This window comes from Cuculus canorus, chromosome 9, assembly GCF_017976375.1.
Source record: "Cuculus canorus isolate bCucCan1 chromosome 9, bCucCan1.pri, whole genome shotgun sequence".
Lineage (NCBI taxonomy): Eukaryota > Metazoa > Chordata > Aves > Cuculiformes > Cuculidae > Cuculus > Cuculus canorus.
The window spans coordinates 13,045,387-13,061,332 of record NC_071409.1 but is presented as its reverse complement, the minus strand read 5'-3'; positions in this window follow the sequence as shown (position 1 = coordinate 13,061,332).

Below are 15,946 nucleotides of genomic sequence, written 5' to 3'. Positions count from 1 at the left end.
TATCACCTTGATTTAATATTTTTTCTCACTTCTTACAGCAGCCTGGACTCTCTTTTTCTGTCTTGCATCACTTACATTGGCAGTGAAACTCTGGGATCTCAATGTGAGATGTCAGAGGAAGCCAGATGTGCGCTATGTAAATCAGCACATAAAACAGTATGTGTTTGCTCTGAAGGCATTTATTGATTGCAAATACTTTTATTAGGAAAGGTGTTGGAGTGATTTTCTTAAGATCATGTTCTTCGGGTTGTATTTTACTTTGTTTTTCTTTTATTTTGGTGCATTTCATTTTATTGGGTAACAAGTGAGAATGATCTGTATTGATTTTCTTTATTTATTTGTTTTTTTACCTCTGCTTCAGGCTGGCTTTGTTTATTCTTCTCTGTTTTTCTTTTTAATTGTTTGAAATAATTTAAATTCAGATTCGGTGTTGTTATTTGGCTTCTGTTCATTTCATTTATAAACTTTTCTGTGTGCAACCTACTTTGGGCTTACCTTGACATGTGGGACTAAAGGAGATTTTTAAAAGCACTCGACAATTTCTTAGCAGTTGCTAAGACAGAGTACTGCTGCTGCTCTGAAATCCTCGTGTCTCAAAGTAATCCTAGCCCTGCAGATGTATTCACAGATAAAAGTTCCAGTCAGATTGAACATTTAATCTTTCTGAAGTAATGTGCTAGCTATCACTTTTCATGTGTTGTTTTTTTAAGCTGGCTAAGCTTTTCCTATCTATTTTTTCCAATGAAAATGGAAACATGGTTAAAGCCGCTCAATAATTTGATCATGGATGAATTCTGGCATGTAGCTAAATCCAAATCTGGAAAGATGGTGGTTTTTTGCGGCCAGAGATGTGTGTGCTGGCAGAGGTGGAGCATTTAACAGCAATGGTTTGCTTGGCTGTTGATGTACAGAGCATATGTGTTGATATATACTTTTGGTGTAAAGCGCTGTAGTGCTTGATCAACAACTAGTTATATCCAGGAACAAATAACAGTAGAGCTTTTGGTTACTCGCACGGCCATTCATTCTTGGTTGGGACGATCCACATGAGAAGCAGACTGCTTTTCCAAAAAAACGAGACTGACCAAGCCACAGGGACTTGCTAGCCACATGTTCTTTGTCCACAGCAAACACAGGGTATCATAACACATGTGAGTTACAACCACTGACGATCAGCTAATATCAGAGAGTTTTGTTAAGCTGCCATACCTTATCTGTGTACCTTAACCCACATTAGAACCCAGCAATATTTACACTAGGCCAATTTCTAGATGCAAGGCACAGCTAATGTCACAGATCTCCTCTCTCCAATGGCAGATGGGGTCATCTTTCACAGTCCCTGCAGGTTTTCTAGTAAGACGCCAGAGAGTGAAATGGAATATCCCAAGGGGCAGGTGTACTAATTTGTCTCTGAGCCGCACACAGAAGCGGTCAGGGTAGGTGTGATGCCGGAAGCATCGTGGGTGCTCTGACGGCTTGGGTGAGGTTGCAGGAAGCACCACAGCTTGTGTTAACTGAGCTCTGCTAGTTAATTACTGCAGGAGTGTAAGAATGTGGGAGTGGTACAATAATTGTCTCTGTAGTTTTCTTCCTGGGAGATGACTTGCTGAAGTCTTCTCTGAAGATCTAGAGGTGCATAAAAGTGGAATAAAAGCTGGGGAAGAATGTACCATCTCATATGCTTACTTCCTGGGAAAGTCCAGCTCAAGCCACAGACTCTTAATCCTTTCCACTGGACTAATTTATGGTGCAGTAATTAAGATGTGAGGGTTTTAGAAGGGCTGTGCCTTAATGTGGATTCCTATTTGCAGGGTGCATGTGTTTAGTATATCAACAGCTCCAAGTCTGCAATCCTTATGTTGAGTGTACAACTACGTATGTATTCGTCACCCTACAGACACAAAGGCAGCCACTTCTATGGACAGAATCCTGTCTTGTGCCCCCTGTACTGAGAATAATAAAACCCAAAATATTCTAGAATTATAAAGTGTTGTGTTCTTGTTTCATTACTCAAGAAATTGCTCTCAGGAGATTTAGCCATGAGAAACCAAAGCAAAGGCTGATTTCTTCCTCTCCTAGTTTCACTGCTATTGTACCACAAAGCCCTTTGAGCTCCCTGACATGCTAAAGCATCCTCTCTGCCCTGTCAAGGTGACAGCATAGTTACTCCTAACAAATTCACTTCCCATAACATATTCAAAGGATATCCAGTTCATTCAAATGTACCAGATTTAAATGTATCTTAATTTATTACTGTGTTCTAATCACCAGAAGATGATGAACATAATTAAAGATAATGGATGGCCCCATTAGTCTTTTGCTTGCTGTGATAATTCCTTCAGACAGACACTTCCTTTGTCTCTATGTAGTGTAGAAAGACACTTCAAGTGAGGGAAACTTCTCTTGTTGCAGCTGCTTCTCACCCTGGAGCTTAAGAATTTTATTTAAGAACAAGGCTGTGAGCAAAGAAGAGGGGAGGAGTAGAAGTCTCTATGCTGACTAGTATGCAAGTGATTCCTGAAGATGGAGATAGAAAGAGCTGGGCATTCCTATCAAATCTTGCATGTGGTGCAGGAAAATCTTGGAGCTTTTCTACCGTATGCTGGTATTTGCAACTCTCACTTTCTCGGCTCCATGTTCTTATCTTTGATGTTACATATCTCACTGAAAATATTGCTGGCAGCTTTATAATACACCCTATCTCTCCTTTACTTTCCAACTATTTCAAACTGACTCAAAACTAAGTAATCCACTTATTTGGCACATGGGTTTTCCATTTCTTATCTAGTTACTGAATCAGCCTGACACTGTGAAGCTTATATGCTTCAGCAGCATTTCAGTCTTCTACTGATAGGACTGCGAACAACTGAACCAGGACTGTGTCAGTATTCCTGGTAGGGTGCATTACACATGTGAAATGTATGCTCTGATTTGTCTCCTTCCTGGCAATGCGATGAAGGCAAAATGCAAATCAGTGTTCGGTTCAGTGAGGAGCAGTGAGGTGGTAAAAGCAGGCATAGAGTTTGTTTCTGGGGGGGGAGGGGGGGGATTTGTTGAGCACTGAATTACAAGTTTCATGATTTCGCTCTGTTTGTCATGGCCCATATCATTAATGAAAACTTGGAATAAGACTGCTCTGGAAGGACTTGCTTAAAGGAGGAGAATGACAGCAGAATGTCAGGAGTCCTCACAGGCTTTGCATCCATCTGGCAACAGTTTTCCTAGCTCACCAGGGCTGCAATTATGTGCTGTCACTTTTGCCTTGGAATACTTTTATTAGACCATGGTGAACCTTTGGGAAAGGATTTCCACCCTCAGTACCTTCCCTACAGCATTTTCTCTCAGGTGGGCTTCAAGTTTGTCTGGATGTTGACAAAGAAAAACTGCCACTAAAGGCACGTAGTCCTCTATTTATGTCTGAGACCAGATCATTTCTGCACCAAATCAGTATAACTCCAGGCCAGAGAGCAGGACATACTGCTAATCTCTCTCTTTCAACGCCATCCCTTCTGGGCTGTGCTCAGCAGATGTTTATGACTTAAACCTGTCAGCTGTGGTGATCTGATACTTCAAATCTCTTTCGAGGCCCAGCAGGAAAATTTAATATCTCTGGATGAGAGGATGTCAAGCTTGTTCTCCTAGCTCAGAGATATCAGATGTGCTGAGAAACCCAGAACTTCAGTAATATGACTCATGACTTTTGATCTGGAAATTTCTTGTTATTAATGTACATGCAAAAAGGCCTGTTTAATACTACAAAAAATATGCAGGAGTGATCTGTTCCTGTGGTCCTGCTGAAATCACACACCAAAATCCTGTTAATATCAAGGGAGAAGGGTTGAACATGTAGCAGTGGATATTAACCGAATTAACAATCTGCAGTAAATTCTCCAAACAAAAGCTGGAATTTGGTGTTGATAAGAACTGAGATCTTGTCCCTCCTGTTCCTCAATGACAATTTTGCATGTAAATCTGTCTTAGGAAAATTTTCAGATATTATGTCCGTGGCGTGCTACATCATTTTAGTGTATCAAAATATGCAGGCAAGTGGGAATGCTACAATCAACTTCTCTAAGGAAAGCTTACAGACGTGAGCTTGGGGAAAAGATGGAAATGAATGGTCGGGAGGAATGAGGCAGAAACAGAAAAGAGCAGCTTAATAGTGATCTGGGATGCCACCTCCTTGGGCACAAAGGATTGCTTGAGTTTGCCTTCTACAGGTTTTGTACTATATGTGCCAATAATTTTGAGGTGTAGGGATCTCAACTAAATACTAGTTGAGATTTCAAAGGAACAAAACTGTTTGTGAAACTAGCTCTTGCTGAATAATTTCACTACAAAATAAAGGGAGGCTTTTTTTCAAGTGACAAAACATGATTTTTATATTTAAAGAGGGAAACAACCATTTATGATGAAATATGGGTGTTTCAGTTGTTTGTTTGTTTTTTAAATTACCTAATTTGAAAAACAATGAAAAAGAAAAATTTAAAAAGTAATTTAATTACTTCAAAATGCAATTTAAAGTGATCCAGAAATAAAAAACAAAAAGAAGGGGGGATAGAGTAAGTGCTGGGCTTGCTCGTGACCTCTCCTACTGACAGAACTGGAGTCACTTGCAGCAGCTGGTAATGAACTCTGGGAAGCACAGCAGGGCTTGCGAACAAATTTCTCTAAAATGCAAGAATGAGTGCCTTCTCTAGGAATAACTGCCCAGAGAATTGCCAGGACCATTTGCTGCTTCTTGTGCATAGCTGAAATTGCTCCCCAAGTGTTTTCCTTCTGCAGGAGGTGCCAGAAGCTGGGGTCTTGCTTGCAGCCTGGTGCCCTGTTTTCCAGGCTTGCCTGCTGCACCCTTCAGCTGTCCTGACAGTTGATTAATGCTTCAGCTGTGGAGTGACAATTCTGGTTCACACCTTCATCCATCATCCCTGCACCATTTCCTAGGGGCCTCAGGACCCCAGCAAATCGTCACGTAACCTAGTGGGGACTTTCTGTTCCTCCAATTGTCTGTCTGAATAAATGTCCTGGTTTTCCAGAAGTTCCAAGAGGAAGAAAAAGAAAGGGCTGGAAAATGTCTCAGATTCCTTCCATAGGAAAATGGGATTGCTGTGATTCACTAAGGTGCCTAATTCATGTTTTAAAACTTCTATCCTACCTCTGTGCCCAGGAAAGTTGCTGGGAGTGCAAACTCCAGTTCCTGACTCCCTATGGATGGGGATGGTCCAAGGTGGTGTTTTGCAGAACTGTGGCAGGGCCAGGAGATGGGTATAAAAATTGAACTCTGTTGCAGAAGCCAACTCTTTTTCAAGACTTTTTGAATAACAAGAAGTTAGTATTTTATGCCTCAATTTCCTGTTGGAAGATGTGGGACAGTCAGTTTGCGCTGCTGGATCTGTGAAAGAGACCCTAGTCCCTGCAGGGAAGTCCCAGCGAGACAGGGGAGTCTCAGCTGCTCGTGGTATGAGACTGGTTGTGAAATCCCCTGAGTCACTCAGGCTCTGCCTTGTTTGCCAGTCTGTACAGAAGGATAAGCTGCTGTTCATGTCTAGTGTTTTGGGTTTTTTCACTTTAAAAACAAAAGGAGCTCCCGTGATACCTTTCACAATGTCACATTGCAATTTTACATGGAATTGCTATTCTTGCCTGCCAAGAGAATGAGATGAAATCAAGTTGAGATGCATTTATCTTTTTGCTTTTCGGGCAAGGATGTGCAGTTGCTTGTTCAACCACTTTTGTTCTGAACCAGTATGGACCACTTGAAAGAGGGAATGGGAGTGCGTTAACAAGGGGTGCTTGTCTGCTGCCTGCTTGGTACAAGGGAGCCACCTTCCCTGGGTGACAGTTTCTCAGGAGCTGGACAGACAACGGTGACTTGTTCTCAATGTAAGTGTCTTGCACAAATCTATTCTTCCTACGTAACAGGATCAACCCAAGCACAACACAACTGTGCTAGAATCGCTTTCCAATATCTGAAATAGAAGCATTACATTTTCTCTGATTTACGGCTACAACCACTAAAGCATCTTCCATACAAACAACTCAGCTTGTCAGTTAACAAGGAATCAGTGTTAAGCACAAAGATGAGCAAAGACCACAGTCATCTGGACAGATACATCTCTAATTGTATGTAGGAGATGCTGAGGCATCTGGTGCTGCAGAGGAGGGACTGAAGCTGGTTTCAACCATCCAGACAGACTGTTCAATTCTAAATTGAAATTGCTGCATTTGGGTGTTATGATGATGAGTCATAATTTACATATAACATCCAGGACTCAGTCATTGAGTCTAGTGTGGGACAGATGCAAGGGAACAAGAATATTTTATGTGGAGATCTGTTTTAGATACATTTTAAAACTATATATAGGATTTTTAAATTGATCTTGGAAACTGGCAGGTGTTCTGGCACACACTCACCCCTTCTCCTCGGAGATTGCTTGTGACCACAGACTTGGAACAGGGCTGCAGCGAGACATGAATTAAGTGGATAAAGTATTTATTATCTTCATTAGAGTATCATGTAGTGTCCTGAATTGTGGACATACATAAGGGCCAGCCTTGTGTGAGGAACCAACCATCTATGCAGAGGTTGGCCTTGGGAGTTTCTGGCTGTCTGGAAGGGTTTGCAGATCTGAATTTTGCCCAGGAGCATTGCTGGAAGAACAGGAGAAATAGTCTCTTTGCTGTTGATATAATTTGGGGTTGTTCAGTGATTCAGCTAAAGGTGCAGAAAATTCTCTACTGGTAGGTCTAGTTGGAAAGGGGCAAATCAGCGTGTGGTTGGTGGACTGCACCTGCAGGCATTGCCATCTGATTTAAGCCAGAGTTCAGCTGCTATTAGGAGGCTTTATCTTCCAGCATGGTTTACTTATTTTGTTTAATTCTGTGCTGTGAAACCCTGAAGTGAGCCAATGCAGACCTGAGGCATTTTCAGAACCTGCTGTTGCTGTGCTTCCCACACAGGGAGTCAGCATCTCTGTTGGCCAAAGGAGATTGTAGGAAAGGTGAGGAAGCCACCTACTCCACCTCTGAGTCCTGCCTGAGCATTATTCAGCTGGGAACCAGCTGGAGGGAAGGTGTACTGTGAACAAATAAGGAAAAAATCAAGCACCTTTTCAGCATAGTCAGGACAACAGGTCAGATTTCTTTTCAGACCTCGCATGTTCCTCTGGCAGGTGTTTGGGAATTCCTTGAAGGAGGCAAGCCCTAGAAAGAGTATGTGCCAAGCAAATGGAAAAAGTTAACTCTGAATGATCCCACCTGAGCACTTACTCAGAGCATCTTTTCCTGCCTTCAGCTAGTTCCCCTGTGCTGCCTATCCACTCCTCTCCAATTCGAGCCAAATCCTCTCCAGAGAATGGATTTTTTCCAGTGTCACAAACTGCTACTTCTGGCTGTCAGATCCAAGCTAGGTGTTGCTTTAAGCTGAGGAATTGTCTCTCTGATCACCCTGCAGTTGATGTATGTGGCTGTTTGTTTCTCATCGACCTACTCCAGCCTGCAGAGGAGAGCCTTGGGAATGGCAATCGCAGCACCATCTCTGTACTTTTCCTCACTCCTGAGTCATTCTCTTTCATGTTGCCCACATGAAAAGCACATCCAAAAGCAACCAGAGTTTCCTTACCTGGTCATTAGCTGGAGGATACCCAATCTCCCCAGCAGCCAGGTCTCTTCAGGGCACAATCCAGCATGTTCCTCATATTTTATTAGTGGAAGTGTCAGCAAAGCTGCAGGCAACACCTGGAGAAGGCAAAAGCAATTTGATTCTTTCATAAAAAACTTTTGTCCTTTTCTCAGCCAGCGTCCTACATACTCTTTTTGCTTTAATAACAAGGGTGACATTTTGAGGCCTTTGGAGCTCCTCCAGTCTCTGTCTTCAGTTTCATACTTCAACTATTTTCTGAAATAAATCAAGCCCTAGGGCCAGCTGCATGGCTGAGAAGGAGTGTCACCTGCATATCGGGGCAGAGCCCAGGGTATTTGTAGATTGTTGGAACTGTTGTCTTCCACCTTCATTTAGAAATAAACCTGGGAATATATGCTAGGTTATGGGGGTTCCTTGGCTTTATTTTAAGGGAATGCAGAAATAATCTTTTCTCTGATGCCTGATATTCTTGTGTGTGTATTGTAATGACATTTTCTAGAGCTGCTGCGCATGCTCTACCTGCCCACTCCTGAAATCAGTGGGGAAACAAGCATCTGCTGTCCACACCTCTGCAGAAAAGTTTGCTTATGCCTTGTGTTCCTTTGATCAGGCTAAGGACTGACAAACATTGTTACTGGGTTTGTTGTTGCTGTCATTTCTGGCTGTGTTTTGAATTCGAGGGGCAAATTCGATTTAAATCAAACACGGTCACGTGTAACCAAAGCTAATGAGCAGGTTTCTATCTGTATAAAGTAAGTAAATAATTTAATAATTTAAAAAAAAATCTTTGCCAATGAGTCACTTTGCATTTGTCCAGCCAGAGATGATGTTGCGAATCTAAACAAAACTAGTCAAAACGTGTGTGAGCATGCTGAGTGGGATTCACATGGGAGAAGATACCATCTGGAATCACAGTTGCTTTCACAACCAAAAGCGGTAGAAAGATGCTGTCAAATAGGAGAGGTGAACAAGTGAGACACGGAAAGCGAGGTAGTAGTGTGGAGATGGCTTCTTAGCCTTTTCCATCTTGTGACCAATCCTCTATCCTTTCCCGTCTGTGCTGCAAGGTCCAGGGCAAGGTCATAGGCAGCTGGTCCTTACTTATGTGTATGTGACATGCGCACCAGTGGGAGGGTGACAGTGCTCCCAAGTCAACAGCACAGACCTGAGCACAAGTCTTTCGTCCTGTATGGACAACCAGCCAGGCAAATCTCACAGCCTTTAACTTCACCCATGGACACCTCTGCTGCATGCCTTTTGGACTTATGTGCTGGCAGCGGAGACAGACAGATGCTGGGCAGAGTACCACCTGTGGGTCTGCAGCTCAAAGCATCTCTGTTTGACTGTGGACTGGGCAGGAGGCATATCATAAGCTGGCAATTTGGAGCCTGCTTGTTGTCTGAAGGTGCTTTCGTGTCCAGGCACCACATCACACAAAAGAAGGTTGTGCAGCTTCAATGGTTTGTTGCAAATAGCAACCTTTAACAGAAGTATTTCTTGCGCACAAAAGGACAGCGAGTCCAGGCTGTATTTGCTGTCTTTGTAACTGTTACAAAAATCCTAACTTAAGACTCTCTTTTTTTGGGGGGTCCAACTTTTTGGGTCTGCTACCATCCCAGACTGGTTCTTATCAGTCTGAGTTGCAACCTGCATCATTTTGGCTTCGAAGTGCCTTGTTTGCTAGCAGTGCTACTGAAAGATAATAAGGTGGGAGCAGTGTTACACAGAGGCCTGGTGGAAAAATACTGTACTTAAGTCAATAAGTACAGTACCACTTAGAAAATGCTTGGAGGAGTGTCAGCATATGCTGTTCTGTCATTAAAACAAAAGCTGTATTTCAAAAGCTTCCCCCCACCCCCAAGATGTTATGCAGATATTGCTCGTCTAACAGGAATGCAAAGTGGAAGAACAGCTGAAGAGAGTAACTGTCACTAAGAGAGGTGGGGGAAGGTGACAGAAATACAGATTTCAGTGGGATGCATTCAAGGAGAAAGGCAGCAATGTAATTTGCCAAAGACATCCTGGAGATAGTTAATAAACACGTGGAGAACTCCCCTTGCTGCAGAAATAAATCTGGCAGGGAGATATTGGAGAGTGCTTTGGCACAGCTGCTCTTTGCAAGAAACATTCCACCCTCTCACTGGATTTGGATTTTGCTGGCTCACTGGAGCAGGTTGATGTTTCCCGTGTTACCTTCTGCTCTCAAGGGAAAAGAAGAGGGAGCATATGGGCAGAGCAGTTCTGAAGGAAGATCCTGTGGCAGAGCCAAGCCTAAGGATAATCTCTGAGCTGATCTTTGTTCATAAATTCAAGCTAGATGACAGAGTAGAATTTGAACTTTGCAGCTGCACTGCCATGATTCGTGTAGTGCAGAAAACTCTTTTTCTCAGGAAGCTTTATGACGTGCAGTATTTTTTAAAACAGAACTTTGAAAACCCAGTGTAGCTTAGTCCACTTCTGGCCTGAGAGATGGACAGTTTCTGTTCAGGCTATACACCAACTGACAGGAAGTTTCTTCAGCTTTATCCAGATCTGGATGCAGCACACAATTAGTTTCATAATTCCCACCAGGCTGAGTGGAGTATGTTGTATAGAGCAAGATATCAATCTCAGTATATCCAGATTATCACTGACATCATTTTGCTTTTAGATCCCACAGGGTAAGATAGGCTTGGAAATTTACTTTACCTTGGCTCTCAGACAAAATGTTATTGGATGTTAAGCAAGGAATGATGCTATACCCAAATAGCTGATTGCATCATTTCCCCATTGCCAGGTTGCAGGTGATTTCAAATACTTTGACAAGAAAAAGGGAAGGAGGACCATAGGGAGTAGCTGAGCCACCAGGACACCTGTGGCTGTCAGGGTGCTGTGTTCTGGGGCTCCCAGGGGCACATATGTGTCCTGTAGCACTATGCTTTCTGTAAGTTTTCATGCATGATTTATGTGGTGCAGGGGCCTCCATAAATATTGTTTCTGAGCCCGGTCTGAACAAAGGAAATAAAGTTTTAAGGGTTTGTGTGTTCCGCTAGAGCTGGCAACCTGGCAGCACTGTGCTAAATGTGAGGGAACTGGGGCTTTTCTAACCAACACCTCTGCTTTGCTGTTCCCATGGAAAGCTGTGCCATGATATTCTTCTGTTAGATGATTTGTAGAGCCAAAACCAACAGGGAACTTTACCTCAGCTAATGTGATTTAAAATAAGTAATCATTATCTGAGGGCATACTAACTGTAGACATCTGTTAAGTTGGTTCTGGGGGACTGCTGCACACCTGGCCAGTCAAAACGGACTCATGACAAGCTCTTCAGACTGAATGGCAGTTTGGGTCACTTCCACTCGCTTTTAAATAGTTTCTTGTTATCCATATAGATAGGATTTTCAGCTCAGCATTTGTAGTGTGCATATGCATTCAGATGACTAATAAGCACTGCATAACTTGTCTGCTATTGCCCGATTTGGGTGGCTGTGAAAACCTCCATTGGATTAAACTGAGCATCTCTAAGGATGCCGAATATGCAAAGAAGCACTGATAAACACTGATGGCACAGACCAAGGGGCTCATGTGCCATGAGAGCGAGTGTGTCCAGAGCCACTCCAAAAATAGCTTTGGCAGAGATGAGATTGTGAAACTGCTGCAAAGGAGGCAGAGCAGGTTTGAAGATGAGTTTAAGGAAAGCTCTTAAAAGATATTATCCCCAACAGTGTGATAGCTGAATGCAAAGGAAAAAGTTGTTTCTCCATTGTAGGCTTGCTGCTGAATGCAAGTTTCCAGCCTCTCCTCTTCTTCAGTTGTTTGGTCAACGATATTGTGTACTAGTGATTATTAAACAACAAAAAAAATTAAGCTAAAAAGTTGGAGTCTATGCTGATTGATTGTTCTCATTTGAATTTGCAAGCCTGAATGGTTGAACTAGACAGGAAAGTTGGAAAGCATTTTGTGATGTTTGAAGAAACACTTTCATAGCTGCAGTTTAAAATATTCCTGTCCCATTTCACCTTCTCAGGACATTTCTGCTGTGCAATAAATGAGGTTAATGTTACAGATCTTAAAAATACTCCCAGCCTTTCTCCAGGTGAAAGGCAATTGAAAAGTTTGGTAAAGATAATTTAAAATCCATCATGGATTTTTACTCTTCCAGAAAATGTCTAATTCATCTCTGTTATATCTGAAGCAAAGCAAACATGAGAGAGGCCTATGCAAGTTCAACTAAGCTGCAAGTATGGTCCCTCCTGACTTGTCAGCCATGTTCGCATCATCATTCTTTCAGAGGAGTCAGTAGTTTGGGTCCTGTGGACTGTGCTGAAACCAAAACCACATCCTTTCTCTTTTCCCAGGGAATCCCTTTTCTTACTATTTCTACATCCCTGCAGCTTTCCTAACTCGGTAGTTTCTCTCTAGGTGCTCGATATGCACCTTTTTCCCCTCTCCCCATGCCTCTCCTCCAAACTTTAAAGTGTATTTGCATCTTGAAGTCACTGTTGTTTTTAAGTTTAATCATAAAGGGGAGAAAAGGAAGGGAGCAAAAAACATGTTAAATGAAGAATATATGAGTATTGCGTTTGCTGCATCTCAGCAAACATTTACCCAACCCTGCCTCTCCTCTCTCTGTCAGTGCCAGGTACCATGGCTTAATCCTTTATGCATCTTTTCAAGCTGGTTGCATCAGGAGCATGTTGCTTTTCGATTCTCCTGACCTTTGAGTGTGGACCTGTGTCCTTGAAGTATAAGACAATTTAAAAACTCTCCTCTCTGCACTTCACACAACCCAGGGCGGTTTGTATCAGCTCAGGTGCCAGCACTTGATAAGCAACATCAATTCTCATCATGGGTGACACTACCAATGTTACCTACTGCTGTGCTGCAAACAAACTGGAGGACTTTTTTGGTGGAGCGAGGCAGTGGGAAGCAACCCACTCTCCTCTCTTCCTTGCTGTGGTCAGGGGACTGGAAAAACGGCACTGTCTGATGCTGATCTGATTGATTTCTCAGCTTTCACTGAAAAAGGGTCTGATCAGTCCCTCCTGTGCAGGGAGAGCAGCAAGCTGGGCATGAGGGCACCATCTGCCAGAGGAGCTGGAGCTTTGAGACCTAGCACTCATGCAGTGTTTCTGATCCAACACCTTGCTTTTAGCCTTTCATCTTTATCCTCACCAAAATTGCTCCTTTTCCTTGCTTTCAAGTCTTCTCTCTGAAAATGCTTAGTATTAGAGTAGGTGTGCGCTATTGTGAGTTACAGATGCCTTTTAGGTTATATACCAGCCTCTTGTCAATCCAAATTAGGGACTTGGATTCGTCTGTGCAATACTTGCTGTGGGCTCTGGCTTCCTTCCATAGGACCCCACAGGTGACACAGAGAATAATGTGTGCTGCCAGAGGGTGGAAAGCAGTCCTGTGTCTCAAATTTCATGCACGCTTGTTGGGTCTTAGCAGACTGTGTGGTATGTGGTTCCCAAGGAATGTGCGAAGTGGGTGCAGCCAAAGAGCTATGACCAACTGAAAGAATACCTATGCTTTTGTCAGTGTGTGCTCACTAAAGCAGAGACATAAGAAAATCCCCATTTTGGAAGGGAAAACAAAAAATGTTGGTTTTATGAGATTTTTGCTTAATTCAAAAACCTAAAATATTGTTGAAGAAAATGAGGGACTGCTTATTCAAATAATTATGACTAACATTGACCGAACAAACCTAGAAAATAAGTCTCTATCTCATTCTAATAAGAACTTTGTTATAATATAAGAGGTAAAAATAAATAAATAACAATAATACCTATGCCTCTCCAGCTCTGACATGAACTGGATAGCTGGAGTAACAGGAAATATAGTCATGGAGGCCTTTGTTTCTAATATTAGTTAGCTTGTTTAATTTGGCTGTCTGCTTTATCCATAGCTGTTCACATGTTTATTGCATGGCTTGAAATTACCTTGCAAGCCTCCATTTACATCAAAGCGCTCAAAAGTCAGCAGCACAAAGGATCTCTCTTTTATTATTATTTTTTTTTATTCTGCCAAACCTTGATTACAAAGTACCAGGGTACTTAAGCAATTCATGCTGGTGTTTGTAGCTGGGTTGTTTGGTTGATGCACAGCTGTGAATGAGGCTATGAGAAATACTTCATCAAGATGACTTGGTTCAAAGCCATCTTCTCAATAGAGGATGATTGTTATACTTGGGCGCAATGCCCAGAGGAGACAATCTGATATTAGTAAATAAATAGTGTATCTGCTTTTCATCAGGGCAGAATGGGCACTGGATGCAAAATTTTTATAAGGACTTAATTTATTTAGAGCATGAGTAAAACTTTGGGAGTTAGTGATGTCCTGGGTCATTTGAATGCGTTGTCTTAAGGTCCTGCAAAATGGTAAGATATAGGCTCTCCTTAAACTTCTGAAATCCAGAGGCGCCCATAAAGATGCTCACCAAGATATGAAACCTTTGTTCCTTGTTCTCCTCCAGAAGAAGGAGAGGAATATTTAGGGCCTGTCTTCAATGGATTTACTGGTGGAGGGGTCTAGATTTCTCACTTTCACTATCTTGGTTTAGGACATTCCCTCGTTGTCTCCTTGTAAGCTAAAGAGAGCATTACTCGTGTGGGGCTTTAAGTAACCAGAAAGGCAGAATTTTGTGCATAATATTTTGCACAGGTGAAAACATAAAATGAGGTTTGATGTGGTGGTGAATCCAGGACTTCCTATCCTTAGGTGTCCTTGATCTGCACCAGTACCTGTTCTGGATGTGCTTTGAGGCAGTGGCAGATAGAGGATGCTTGGTAGATGCTAGTGTCTTTGCAGCTTTTGGTAGTATTTAGCACTAAGTCCCAACAGGCCACTGGGGTGCACTGGCTCACACTGTGCATAGGGAGTGAGGACACACTGCTTACTCCACTGCTGAGGCTTTTGCAGCAGGGGTGGTGTGTGATCTTCATCTTCTCTTCCCCAGTTCAGCTTTGATATGGGCAGAGCCACTGGCAAGGCATAGATCATGTCCTCTGAGACACCTCTAACAAGCTAATGACATGTGTCTTCTCTAACACCTGATCCCAACCAAGGATATCATTGTTAGCGAGGAAATCCAAGGTCAGACCAGGTAGTAAAAAAATGGCTTTTCCTTTTCAAGAAAGGAGCAACCAGTTTGACCATCTAGTCTGAGCTGCAAAAATAAGGCAGGAGAAACCTTATGATTATTTTTACCTTCTGCAAGACCATAATCTTTTTTTAAAAACAAACAAACAAACAAACAAAACACTAAACCTTTGTTTGAACTAGCTTGTGTTTTTTATAATGCTATGCAGTTCCCACACACAGACTCCCCCGTAGCTCTGCTCCCATGGTTATTTACCTGAACTCTTACCTCTGCGTCACATTTCAGTCTGAATTCTTCTTTCTTCGGTGGCAGCAACTGGATTGTATCACATGGTCACACATTCTCTTTGCTAATATATGCTGTTAGGTGACTACTTTATGAGGTACTCATTAGTCCTGATAAGCAGCTTCTGCTCTGTAAGGTGTTCACATCTGAGACATTGATCAGTGGTCCTCTAACCTCAGTATAAAACTAGCCACCTGTAGAAATGTTTAGAAATACTGTAGAGGAAAGGAAGATACCTAAAGCGTGAGCTTGTTTTGCAGCAGAAGGATGCTGACACTACAGTTTTTAATGTCATCAGTCTTCATTGTACCTATTATCCCCCCAGGTTTCCCTCTGCCTTCACCACAAAGAGCGAGTGCCTTGGCACTTTTTAGCCGAATAACCTACGTGCCTCTGTGATTTAAAGAGAGCATCTTTATTTACTTCCCTTTTTAAAGCAGACAGATGAGGATTATCCTCCCAATATCTAAACCCTCTCCTTTGATTTCTTCTTGCATCAAAGCCGCCTCAGTCATAATCTGGGAAGAAATCATCCTCCTGGAGATGCCTTTGAGGGGAAGAGGGCCAAGGATGCTTCCTGGGGCTTCATGTAGGGAATCCCAGCCAGGTGTTTATTGCCAGTGTGGCTGCCGATGAACTCGCTGGGACCGGCAAACGTGTCTGTGCCTCCGCTTTGCCTACCAGAGGCTGTCTCCTATATCAGCTTATTATAGAGACTGTCTGCCACAAAGTGTCTGCCCCATTTCTGGTTCCACTCAATTGCAGCAAATGTTAAAAAATAAATACAGGCAGTTATTCAACCAGTATTTGCTGCAGCAAAAACTTTGAAGACTTGCAGAAAGGCTTTTTCAGGCTCTTGAGAATCCAAACTGCAGATCTAGCTCTAAGGTTTACTTTAATTTATTCAAAGACAAGAACTAACCACTCCAACTCTT